A 10,304-nucleotide genomic window follows, 5' to 3' on the forward strand; every position below is an offset into this window, starting at 1 on the left:
TAAGGTGCTCCTGACCCAAGCCATGGTATTTTCAATAACCTCATATGCATGCGAAAGCTGGACAGTGAATAAGGAAGACTGTAAAAGAATTGATGCTTTTGAGTTATTGTGTTGGAGAATATTAAAAGTGCCATGGGCTGCCAAAAGAACCAACAGATACATTTTGGAAGAAGTGCAGCCAGCGTGCTCTTTGGAGGCCAAAATGGCCAAACTTCGTCTCTCATACTTCAGACATATTGTCAGGAGGGACCAGTCACTGGAGGAGGATATCATGTTTGGTAAGGTGGAAGGTCAGAGAAAAAGAGGAAGACCCCCAGACAGATTTTCCAAGTGACAGCATCAATGGACTCAAGCATGGCAACAGTAGTGAGGTTGGCCCAGGATCAGGCAGTGTTTCGTTCTGCTGTGCATAAGATCGCTATGAGTCGGTACTGACTCGATGGCACCTAACAACAACAACAGTTAAATAAAGTACTCAATTGGTTTTAATAAAATTATGTGATATACTTTTATAGCACAAAAGCTAGTGTTTTATATTTACCAAAGACTTAAAATCCTCCCTGAGCTAATAAACTTAATATGCTTTCAAGTAATTTTCAAATTGTTCTTTGCCATGTGGTATTTGACAGGTCTCTATTAATTTACTTCTATTATAAAGGTCTCTGTTACAATCCCAAAGCTATTGCTACTTTTGCTTTGCCCAAGCTGATTTACTGGGATACATCAAAAGTCTCTTTCCTCTTCTTGCTGTCTGTCTGTTCACACCACTTCCTGGACACTGGTTCCCCAACCCTTGATAAAATATGGACAAACTCATGGCTTACCTGCTAATGTTTGTGGTTACTTCTAGTAACAAGGAGAGATATAATTTCAGTAATTGAATTATTCTATCCTCCATAATAAGGAACTCTAGTAGCATAGTAGATTACGAGCTGGGCTGCTAACTGCAAGGCCAGAAGTTCAAATCTCCCAGCTGCTCCACAAAAGGAAGAAGAGTCTTTCTACTCCTGTAAAGAGTCGCCACCTCAGAAACCCTATATAGGGTCACTATGAGTCAGACCGACACAGTGGCACACACCACCACCACCCTGCATAATAGAATGTCAAATTTAATTTGCAGGCAAAGCTTCTCGCCTCAGCCCAGCCTTAGATGGGAAACTTGCAACGTGAGAAACAAGCATGTGGACTTCTCCATTGGCACCCAGTGCTTCTACCATTTATTATAAGTCATACCTGTCTCGGATTCTGACCACCACCTCCCCACTCCTCCCCCACCACCCTGGTCCAGCAGGGTAGGGGAATGAATAAAATACCAGCAAAGGGCTCAGGTGATGGGCATTGCCTTGAGTCCACATTGGTGCCATCTGGATTTGATAGGGGTGAGATGAATTTTTTCATGGTCATTTCCTGCCATTTCCAATGGCCTCTCACCTGCAGTTACTTGCATGAGGAATCATCACCTCTGGCTGGTCCCCATCATTCCTCCCTCATCACCCATCATGGGAAGGACTTCTGCTTTGACCACCTAGTGCCCCTTTTAGTGTCAACTCTCTCTCATGCTGGACCCATGCTTAGTCCTATGTGGGTGAGAAAGTATTTCTCAATGCAACCTCTTCTACACTACCATGGCACACCATCTAACCTCTCACCCTTAGAGTTCTCAGGACTTAGTTAGACAATAGTCCACTCAGTTCCTCAAATGCTGGGATTACACAGGCAGGGTCTCCAGACTGGTTCCTGGAATGCCTCTTGTTGGGTCATCTCTATTTAGAGAAACTCAGAGAAGTCATTTCCATGCCATAGTGTCATTAAGTTTTTGGTGATAGAGGAAGTATCCAGAATCATCTCAAGCGTTCCTAAAGAGAATGTTTCCCCTTCTGCAGGATAAGTCAAATAGCCTGCAGGAAAACTGCGTCCAGTGTCATAATCTTTCCATCAACAGAACGCCAGTGACATGTGTCTTTGTTCTTAGTGAGGCTGTAATAGAAATACCACAAGTGAGTGGCTGTATAGAATAAAATACATTTTCTCGCCTTTAGGAGGCTAGATGTCCAAATTCAGGGGAAGGATCGCTCAGCTCTGAGGGAGACTCTTCTTCCAGCATCTCTAGTCCTGGTCTCCTCCCGTGGCATCTGGCTTCCCTGGTTTTTGCTTCTGTGTCTGTTGTTGTTAAGTACTGTCAAGTTTGTCCCAAGCCATAGCAACCCCATATAGAGTTTCCGAGGAGCAGCTTGTGGGTTTGGACTGCCTTTTGGTTTGCAGTCCAGTGCTGATCCTACAGCGCCACACCAGGAAACTTTTTATAACTCAGAAGGAATTAGAGTTTGGACACACTTTACACTGATATGACCTAATTTACATAACAAATTAACGAAGAAAACACTTCCCAAATAGGGTTGCATCCACAGGAAAAGAGGATCAAATGGAGCAATGCATATTTTGAGGGGACATGATTCAATTCACAATAGGCTAGATGAGTGAGAAAAAGAACAATGGAAATGTGACTTCGGGAAGCCCTTAAAATTTACAGTGCCCCCTGATGTAGTGTGGCACTGTGGGTTAATGTGCCAGACTGCAAAGCCCTTTTTGAAAGTTAACTAGCAGCTCCTCGGAAACCCTATACAGAGTTGCTATGAATCGCAACAGACTCAAAGGCACTTAATAACAGGTTTCAGAGAAGGAATTTTTGATTTTCGTCTTAGTAGCACGGAAGTGGTCAATGCAGGTCTAGCACTCTTCACCACCTCGCAGTCTTATTTCAACGCCAGGACTTCTAAGAGACGCTGATGTTGGGTACTGAAGGTGGAGAGGGATTCGTGGTGAAGGTCCAGTTCTTGTCTGGTCCTGCTCAGCCGATTAAGTGCAGCGTTTTTTTTCTGACTGCAAAATTCAAAATGGGGCTTAAGGTATTCGTTTCACCTACACCAGAGAAGGCAGACCGAGTGGCGAGGCTTTTGTTGAACTTGAATCAGAAGATGAAGGCAGGTTGGCCCTGAAAAAAGACAGAGAGACTATGGGACACAGATACGTTGAACTATTCAATTCAAACAACGTTGAAATGGATTGGATGTTGAAGCACACTGGTCCAAATAGTCCCGACACTGCCAATGATGGCTTTGTGTGGTTTAGAGGAGTCTCCTTTGGATGTAGCAAGGAAGAAACTGTTCAGTTCTTCTCAGGATTGGAAATCGTGCCAAATGGGAAAACATTACTGGTGGACTTCCAGGGGAGGAGTACCGGAGAGGCCTTCTTGCAGTTTGCTTCACAGGAAATATCTGATAAGGCTCTAAAGAAACACAAGGAAAAAAGATTTTGAAATCTTTAAGAGCAGTCGAGCTGAAGTTAGAACTCACTATGATCCACCTCGAAAACGTATGGCCATGCAGCGGTCTGGTCCCTATGACAGACCTGGGGCTGGCAGAGGGTACAACAGTATTGGCAGGGGAGCTGGCTTTGAAGGGATGAGGCGTGGTGCCTATGGTGGAGGCGATGGAGGCTATGATGACTATAATGGCTATAATGATGGCTATGGATTTGGGTCAGGTAGATTTGGAAAAGACCTCAATTATTGTTTTTCAGGAATGTCTGATCACAGATACGGGGATGGTGGTTCTACCTTCCAGAGCACAACAGGACACTGTGTACACAAGAGGGGATTACCTTACAGAGCTACTGAAAATGACATTTATAACTGTTTTTTGCTGCTCAACCCTGTGAGAGTACACACTGAAATTGGTCCTAATGGCAGAGGAACTGGTGAAGCAGGTGTTAAGTTTGCTACTCATGAAGATGCTGTGACAACTATGTCAAAAGACAAAGCAAATATGCAACAGAGATATGTAGAATTCTTCTTGAATTCTACAGCAGGAGCAAGCAGTGATGTTATGATAGCCAAATGATGGGAGGCATAAGCTTATCAAACCAGTCCAGTTACAGTGGCCCAGCTAGTCCGCAGTTGAGTGGTGGCTATGGGGGTGGCTATGGTCGTCAGAGCAGCATGAATGGATATGACCAAGTTTTATAGGAAAATTCCAGTGATTTTCAATGAAACATTGCATACATAGCCAAGGAGCAGTGAACAGCAGCTACTACAGTAATGGAAGCCGTGTATCCACGGAAGTGAAAGGAATGAGAAGGCTGTCTAGCATGTCCAGTCTGAGTGGTGGATGAGGAAAATAATCCTATTCACTCACTCTTGGGCAACATTTCTTTCTTTCTTTTTTTTTTTTTAAGAAAAAGGAAAAACAATTGTTTAACAGTTTTGGAATACAAGCTTGTGAGATTCATGCTTACTGTAAGTGGAAATCAGGATTATTTTGAAAAGATGTTTAGTGCTTTTGAACAAAAACATTTATCTAAGTATAACAATGAAGGTTGAGCAAACAATAAATGTTAAACAATTTTCAGCTTTTCTCAAGTTAGTTGTAGGTTGTATTTAACAGTCAGTGTATTTAGGTTAAAGCAGTTCGATTATGTCAAATGTTGCTGTTATACCATATTATATTGAACACTGAGTGCATGTAGAAAGATATGTCATTTTTTATAAAACTCAAATATAGGAGCTGTGTCTACAATTAAAAGTGAAACATTTGGCATGTTTGTTAATTCTAGTTTCATATAATAACCTGTAAGGCACATAAGTTTAAGTTTTTTTTAAGTTAACTGGGAAAATAAGACATAATACCAATACTGTAGGATTTTGGTCTTGGTGTTTGTGTGAAATTCTGAGGCCTTGAGTTATCTTTCATTGTATTATGATTTCCTTTTAGGTGTATTGTGCTAAGTGAAACTTGTCAAATAAGTCTTTTAAAAACTAAAAAAAAAAAAAAAGGAATTTTTTTTAATGTCTACTTTGCATAACCAATGTCTTAATTATCTAGTGCTGCTATAACATAAATAACACAAATAGATGACTTTATAAGCAGAAATTTTATTTTCTCACAGTTTAAGAGGCTAGAAGTCTGAATTCATGGTGCTGGCTCTAGGGAAAGCCTTTCTTTCTTTGTTGGCTCTGTAGGAAGGTCCTTGTCTCTTCTGAGCTTCCATAGCTGGGGGTTCTTCATGTGGTTTGGCATGCCTCTTCCCTAACTCTACTTGTTCCTTTGCTCATTTAACCTCTTTTATATCTCAAAAGAGATTGACTCAAGACATGGCGCTGTAGGATAAGTGCTGGACCACAAAGGCATTTGAATCACAAGGCTGGCAGTTCAAACTCACTAGCCGCTCCTTGGAAACCCTCTACAGGGTTGCTGAGTTGAAACTGACTTGATGGCACTATACAACAACAACAGCAATCCTTACTTGAAGTCCTGGTGTGGCATTTCATGGTAATGCACTGGAGTGTAAGGTTGATTTGAACTGCAAGGAAACCCAATACAGGGTCACTGTAAGTTGAAACTTGGTAGCACTTAACAACAATCATTATTAACAAAACAAAGATAACCTATTCTCAAATGTGACTATAACCACAGGCATAGAGGTTATATTTTAGAGGAACAAAATTCAAACCTAAATAGCCAGTGACAATATACTTTAAAAATGTAAAATGAGTAAAAAAGAAAAAAATCACTAAATACTAAAGTAAATAAAAAAGTATTGCTACTAGGGTTTCAGTTCATACATGTATGGGTTTATTCCAAGCATGTTTCAACACATTTCTGCAATCAGTAGGTGACTGCAGACAAGTTCTCTCAGTAATATACTTGCCTTAGTCGCTTTAGGGTGCTTTCAAAAATAAAGTCAAATCAAGGCAGTGGCTTCCAAGGGGATTTGCTGATCCCCAGTTAAATTCAAGTCAGAGAGATCAGCTCAGAAGACACCCCCCTGAGGGTCTTATATAGTACTAGACAGTTATTGTTGTTGTTTTCCTAGAGAAGAATTCTTGTTCTTTATGATAGTAAGGGAAAAACATGTAGATCATTATGGAAAAGACATAAAGGAGAAGTTATGGAGTAATAAATTTAAATTGAGAAAGTAGGAATGAGCAGAAGAACACACAAAAAATTTCCACTAACAGAAAAGAGTCCAGCCCTCTGCTTTCTTTGTGTCTCTCTCCCACTCCCTCAATAATGCCTATTCATGAACACAGCACAATTTGAGGAACTGTTAGATGCCAAGCATTGTACTAAAGCTGGAGATACAGTGGTGATTTTTTAAAATAATCATTTTCCTACTCCCATGAAGCATATGGAGTCCTGGTGTAGCACTGTAGGATAAACACTGGACGGCTCGTCACAGGTCAATGGTTCAAACTCGCCAGCTGCCCCTTGGGAACCCTACACAGGGCCACTATGAGTTGGAACCAACTCGGTGGCATTTCACAACAACAAAGTCTATAGTCCAAGGTAGAAGAAAGACACAAAACAAAAAGCCTCGTATCCATAACAGCAACTACAATAATAAATGAGGCTAAGTTGTTCAGATCCCTTTTGTACTGAGATGTCAGCCTGCCCTCTCTCAGCCCTCATTAAAGGGCAAGGGCAAGTCATGTTCTGTTGGGGAGATCAAGGAAATCACTCACATCTTTCACATTTAGAACCACATTGTTTAGAATGTCAGGAGCAAGAGTGTCTAACCAGAAGCTCACTAACCAGTCTCTCTCCCTGAATGCTGCAATGACCTCCTAGCCAATTGCCCTAGATCAATGCCTGTTTCCTTCTGGCCTGTTCATAGAACTATTATTGAAAGATAAGCCTGATTGCAGTAAACCTTACTCAGAACTATCCAATCAGGTTCTACCTAACGATAATAAATCCAGAGTTTTCACTTATGCTTTGTCATTGTTGTGTTGTTGTTAAGTACTGTGGAGTTGGTTATGACTCATAGTGACCCTACACAGGGTTTCTGAGGCTGCAAATCTTTATGGGAGCAGAAAGCCTCATCTTTCTCCTGCAAAACAACTGGTAGTTTCATACTGCTGACCTTAAGGTTAGCAGCCCGATTCACAACCAGTCATTATGTGCCATCAAGTCGATTCCAACTCATAGCTACCTTGTATAGGGTTTCTACGGAGCAGCTGGTTGGTTTTGAACTGCCCACCATAAGGCTAGCAGTCTAGTGCTTATCCCACAGAGCCACACCAGGACTCATTTGTGCTTCATTGCCCTGTACAATCGGCTCCTCTTCTGGCCTGGCTCTTAGCATTTCCCCCTGTTGCTGAACTTCAGCTATCTGGACTCTGCTTTTCCTCTAACACTAAAGACCCTCTCCTCCTCCAGAAACACTGTGCACTGAGTCTCTTTGCGCTTGGAATGTTCTCCACACTTCAATGGGATCTGTCTCTGATTGTCCATCAAAAATATTCACCCAGCTGCCAAGAGGGCCATCTTGTTCTCCTTTCCTGCTTTTTGTTCTTAGTATTGATCCCTGCCTGATACAATGTTGTATACAGTAAATTTTTTTTGTTTTATTACTCAGTTTCTTCAGTAGAAGGTTAGTGGACGATGTGTCCCTGGAATATCTCCCAACTTGCTGGAAGAGACCACAAATCCATAAAGAATGAAGTGATTCAGGGGAGGCAGGAACTCAGTGCTGGAGGTGATGTGGATTTGTCTTTGGAAAGTAGTCAGAGCCTGTCTCAAGGATCATTTCCCCTGAACTTAACCTTGCTTCTCAGCTTCAGGCAGTGCTGGGATCTAGAGGGAGGATGCAGCAGGACCAGTGAAGAAGATTTCAAGGTGCCACTGAGTTGTGGGCCGCGTGGTATTACTCCCTGGGCCTTCTAGGATGCTGCCTCTGAGTGTGGGTAGAATAGTTTGGGGAGCCAAAGGAATTAAATTTCTCACATCTTCAAAATCAGCTGAGCTCAGGGTTTAAAGTATGTCTTTCTTCATGAAGCCTTGGACATTCTGGGCTGACACCTTACCACCTATCAGTCCTCCTGGGTCTTCATCTTCTCTTTCACATGCCTGTATCCTTGGAGGTGTTTGAGACCATCTATTGCTTGTCTGTGTTCAGGGTGCCAGAGGTAAAGCCCATTGTTTCCCACAGGGTTCCTGGCCTCCAGCACCAGGTCTCTGCTGGCTGGTAGCCATCCCTGGGCTGTGCTACTCTCAACTGTTCTATTTCTCTATAGAAACCTGATTGACACAAATGATTAGTGATATAGAAAAATATGTATGGTAGATGTGACTTTAAACATTTAACCAAGTCTGCCATCTTGATCATCTTTTTGAAATGTTGATTGCTATCACAGCATCACTCTGGGTCTATAAATATAAGATTAGCCACATGGATAAATGAAAACAGTATTTAACTTTTTTAAAGATAGACATTACATTGGTTTTTATTATCTATGTTACTTATGTCACATAGGTTTATCCTTTAGATGTATATTAAAAATTCAACCACTTAGAAAGTCTCAGAAAATGTGATTACCCATAGGATGTTTTGAAAACGTTGGCTGTCACCACTAGACCTTTGCTACGTTCACAATCAAAACCTCCACCCTCCTGACCCTTTCCAGAAGGCCAGATGTGAGAAAAGACAAGGCAGACACTGCCCTTTCACAAGGCAACTCTCTGTCTCCTGTTGCTAAGGACAGAGTCATAACATGTGTCTATAACCCCAAAGGAGTTTTCAGTCACTTGCTGCTGACATCGTCAAAACTTAAACACAGGGCTCAAAGCAAACAGCAAAGTGTTTATTATCGACACATAGTAGGACAGAGAAATAGAAATCTCCCAGATCTACCTCCTCAGCTGGAGGGCATTCTAGGATTTTGAAGGGGAAGGAAAACCAACATTGTGAAATTTGTGGTAAGACGTTGTATTCTTGTAGTTAGAGTGATTGTGTCAGGTGATTGCATCCCAGACATAGTGACTGTCTCAACCATTCTTACTTGTCGATTTCACACTTATTTCTGGAGGAAATTGTCCCCCTTGTTTGGGCCACAAGTTGTACTTTGTAGTTTGAAAAGGAGTGATTAATAGGCAGGGAGTTAATTTAAAGCTATAGCCCTTAGTCTAAAATGGCTGTACGTGCTCCAGTTTACTTTGAGGTGGTGATTGTGTGCTGTGGAGTTGGTTCTGATTCATAGCAACCCTGTATAGGGTTACTAAGGCTGTAATTCTTTATGGGAGCAGAAAGCCTCATCTTTCTCCAGTGGAACAACTGATGGTTTCAAACTGCTGACCTTGAGGTTAGCAGCCCAACTTGTAATCACTTTGCTACCAGTGCTCCTTCCATTTTACTTTAGGCTAAACTAAAACTGTCTCAGTGCCTTCATTTCTCAGTGCTCCTATTTCAAGTCCATCTGTGGGTCCAGAAGCACCTGCCAACACTCTCATTATTCTACTACTTGTATGTGTTTTTGATAACTTGGCAACTAGAGCTAACCAATTTAAAAACTGAATACCAGAGTGGATTTGAATTGAGTGGGACAAGAGTGAAATAAATGAGGTAATTACTTTAGGCATAAAATTTAATGGGCATTTAAAAAGTTGGTAATCAAGATAAATAATATATTAATACAATGTTTCTGATGAAATATTAAAAGTAATGCAAAAACTCCATGATGAAACCCCAAATTCCAAAATATTAAATAAACACAGGATTAGCATACACGATGTGATGGTTATGCTTGATTGGGCCCTGTTGTACAGTTGAGAGCCCTGACAACAATTACTCTCAGTTGAATCATAAAATCCTATCACCATCATCCCTCATCCCATTTCACCAGATCCAACTAGAAAAGAGGAAAACTGTTCAGTGGGAATTCTACTTTACCCCCTCATTCTGACACTAAGCACACTCAAAAAAGCTTTTAAGCTAGCTACTTCATGCTTTACAGACCCCCTTTTTTATTGCATATGTCTAAGTTGTCTATCCCTATCAACCCAGTGTACTGAGGAGGCAAGCTTGATCCTTTATATGAAGAACGCTTCCCTATTGGTTGGGATTTTGAGCAACTACATCCATAAGCAAAGTTCCAGTTAATCAAATTAAAGCAATTTAAGCTTGTTCCCTGTATCAAACTTTCAAGCTCTGGTCATCAAGCCACCCAAGCAGGTCAAATGAATACTATCTGCAAGTTTGGGACTTCTCACATGACTGTCCCTACTTCAGAGCAATTGGCCTCCTCACTTTCAACTCTAGTCCCAGTGGCTGGGTCAATGTCCCTGGGCTTGGGTCTCTCTAAACTTCAATGGACACTGTCAGCACCAGAAAATTGAATACTGAAACATGATGAAAAGCACCAGAATATTGTCAGATATAGTGCTGGGAGATGAGCCCCTCAGTTTGGAAGGCACTCAAAATGTGACTAGGGAAGAACTGGCTCCTCAAAGTAGAGTTGACTGTGATGA

At 41.5% G+C, this 10,304-nt stretch overlaps 1 pseudogene; it reads left to right on the top strand.

The window, feature by feature from the left end:
- Positions 1-2,789: 2,789 nt before the first annotated feature.
- LOC102816861 lies at positions 2,790-4,078 on the top strand (annotated as a pseudogene).
- Positions 4,079-10,304: the final 6,226 nt, after the last annotated feature.

This window comes from Chrysochloris asiatica, unplaced genomic scaffold (assembly GCF_000296735.1).
Source record: "Chrysochloris asiatica unplaced genomic scaffold, ChrAsi1.0 scaffold00412, whole genome shotgun sequence".
Classification (NCBI taxonomy): Eukaryota; Metazoa; Chordata; class Mammalia; order Afrosoricida; family Chrysochloridae; genus Chrysochloris; species Chrysochloris asiatica.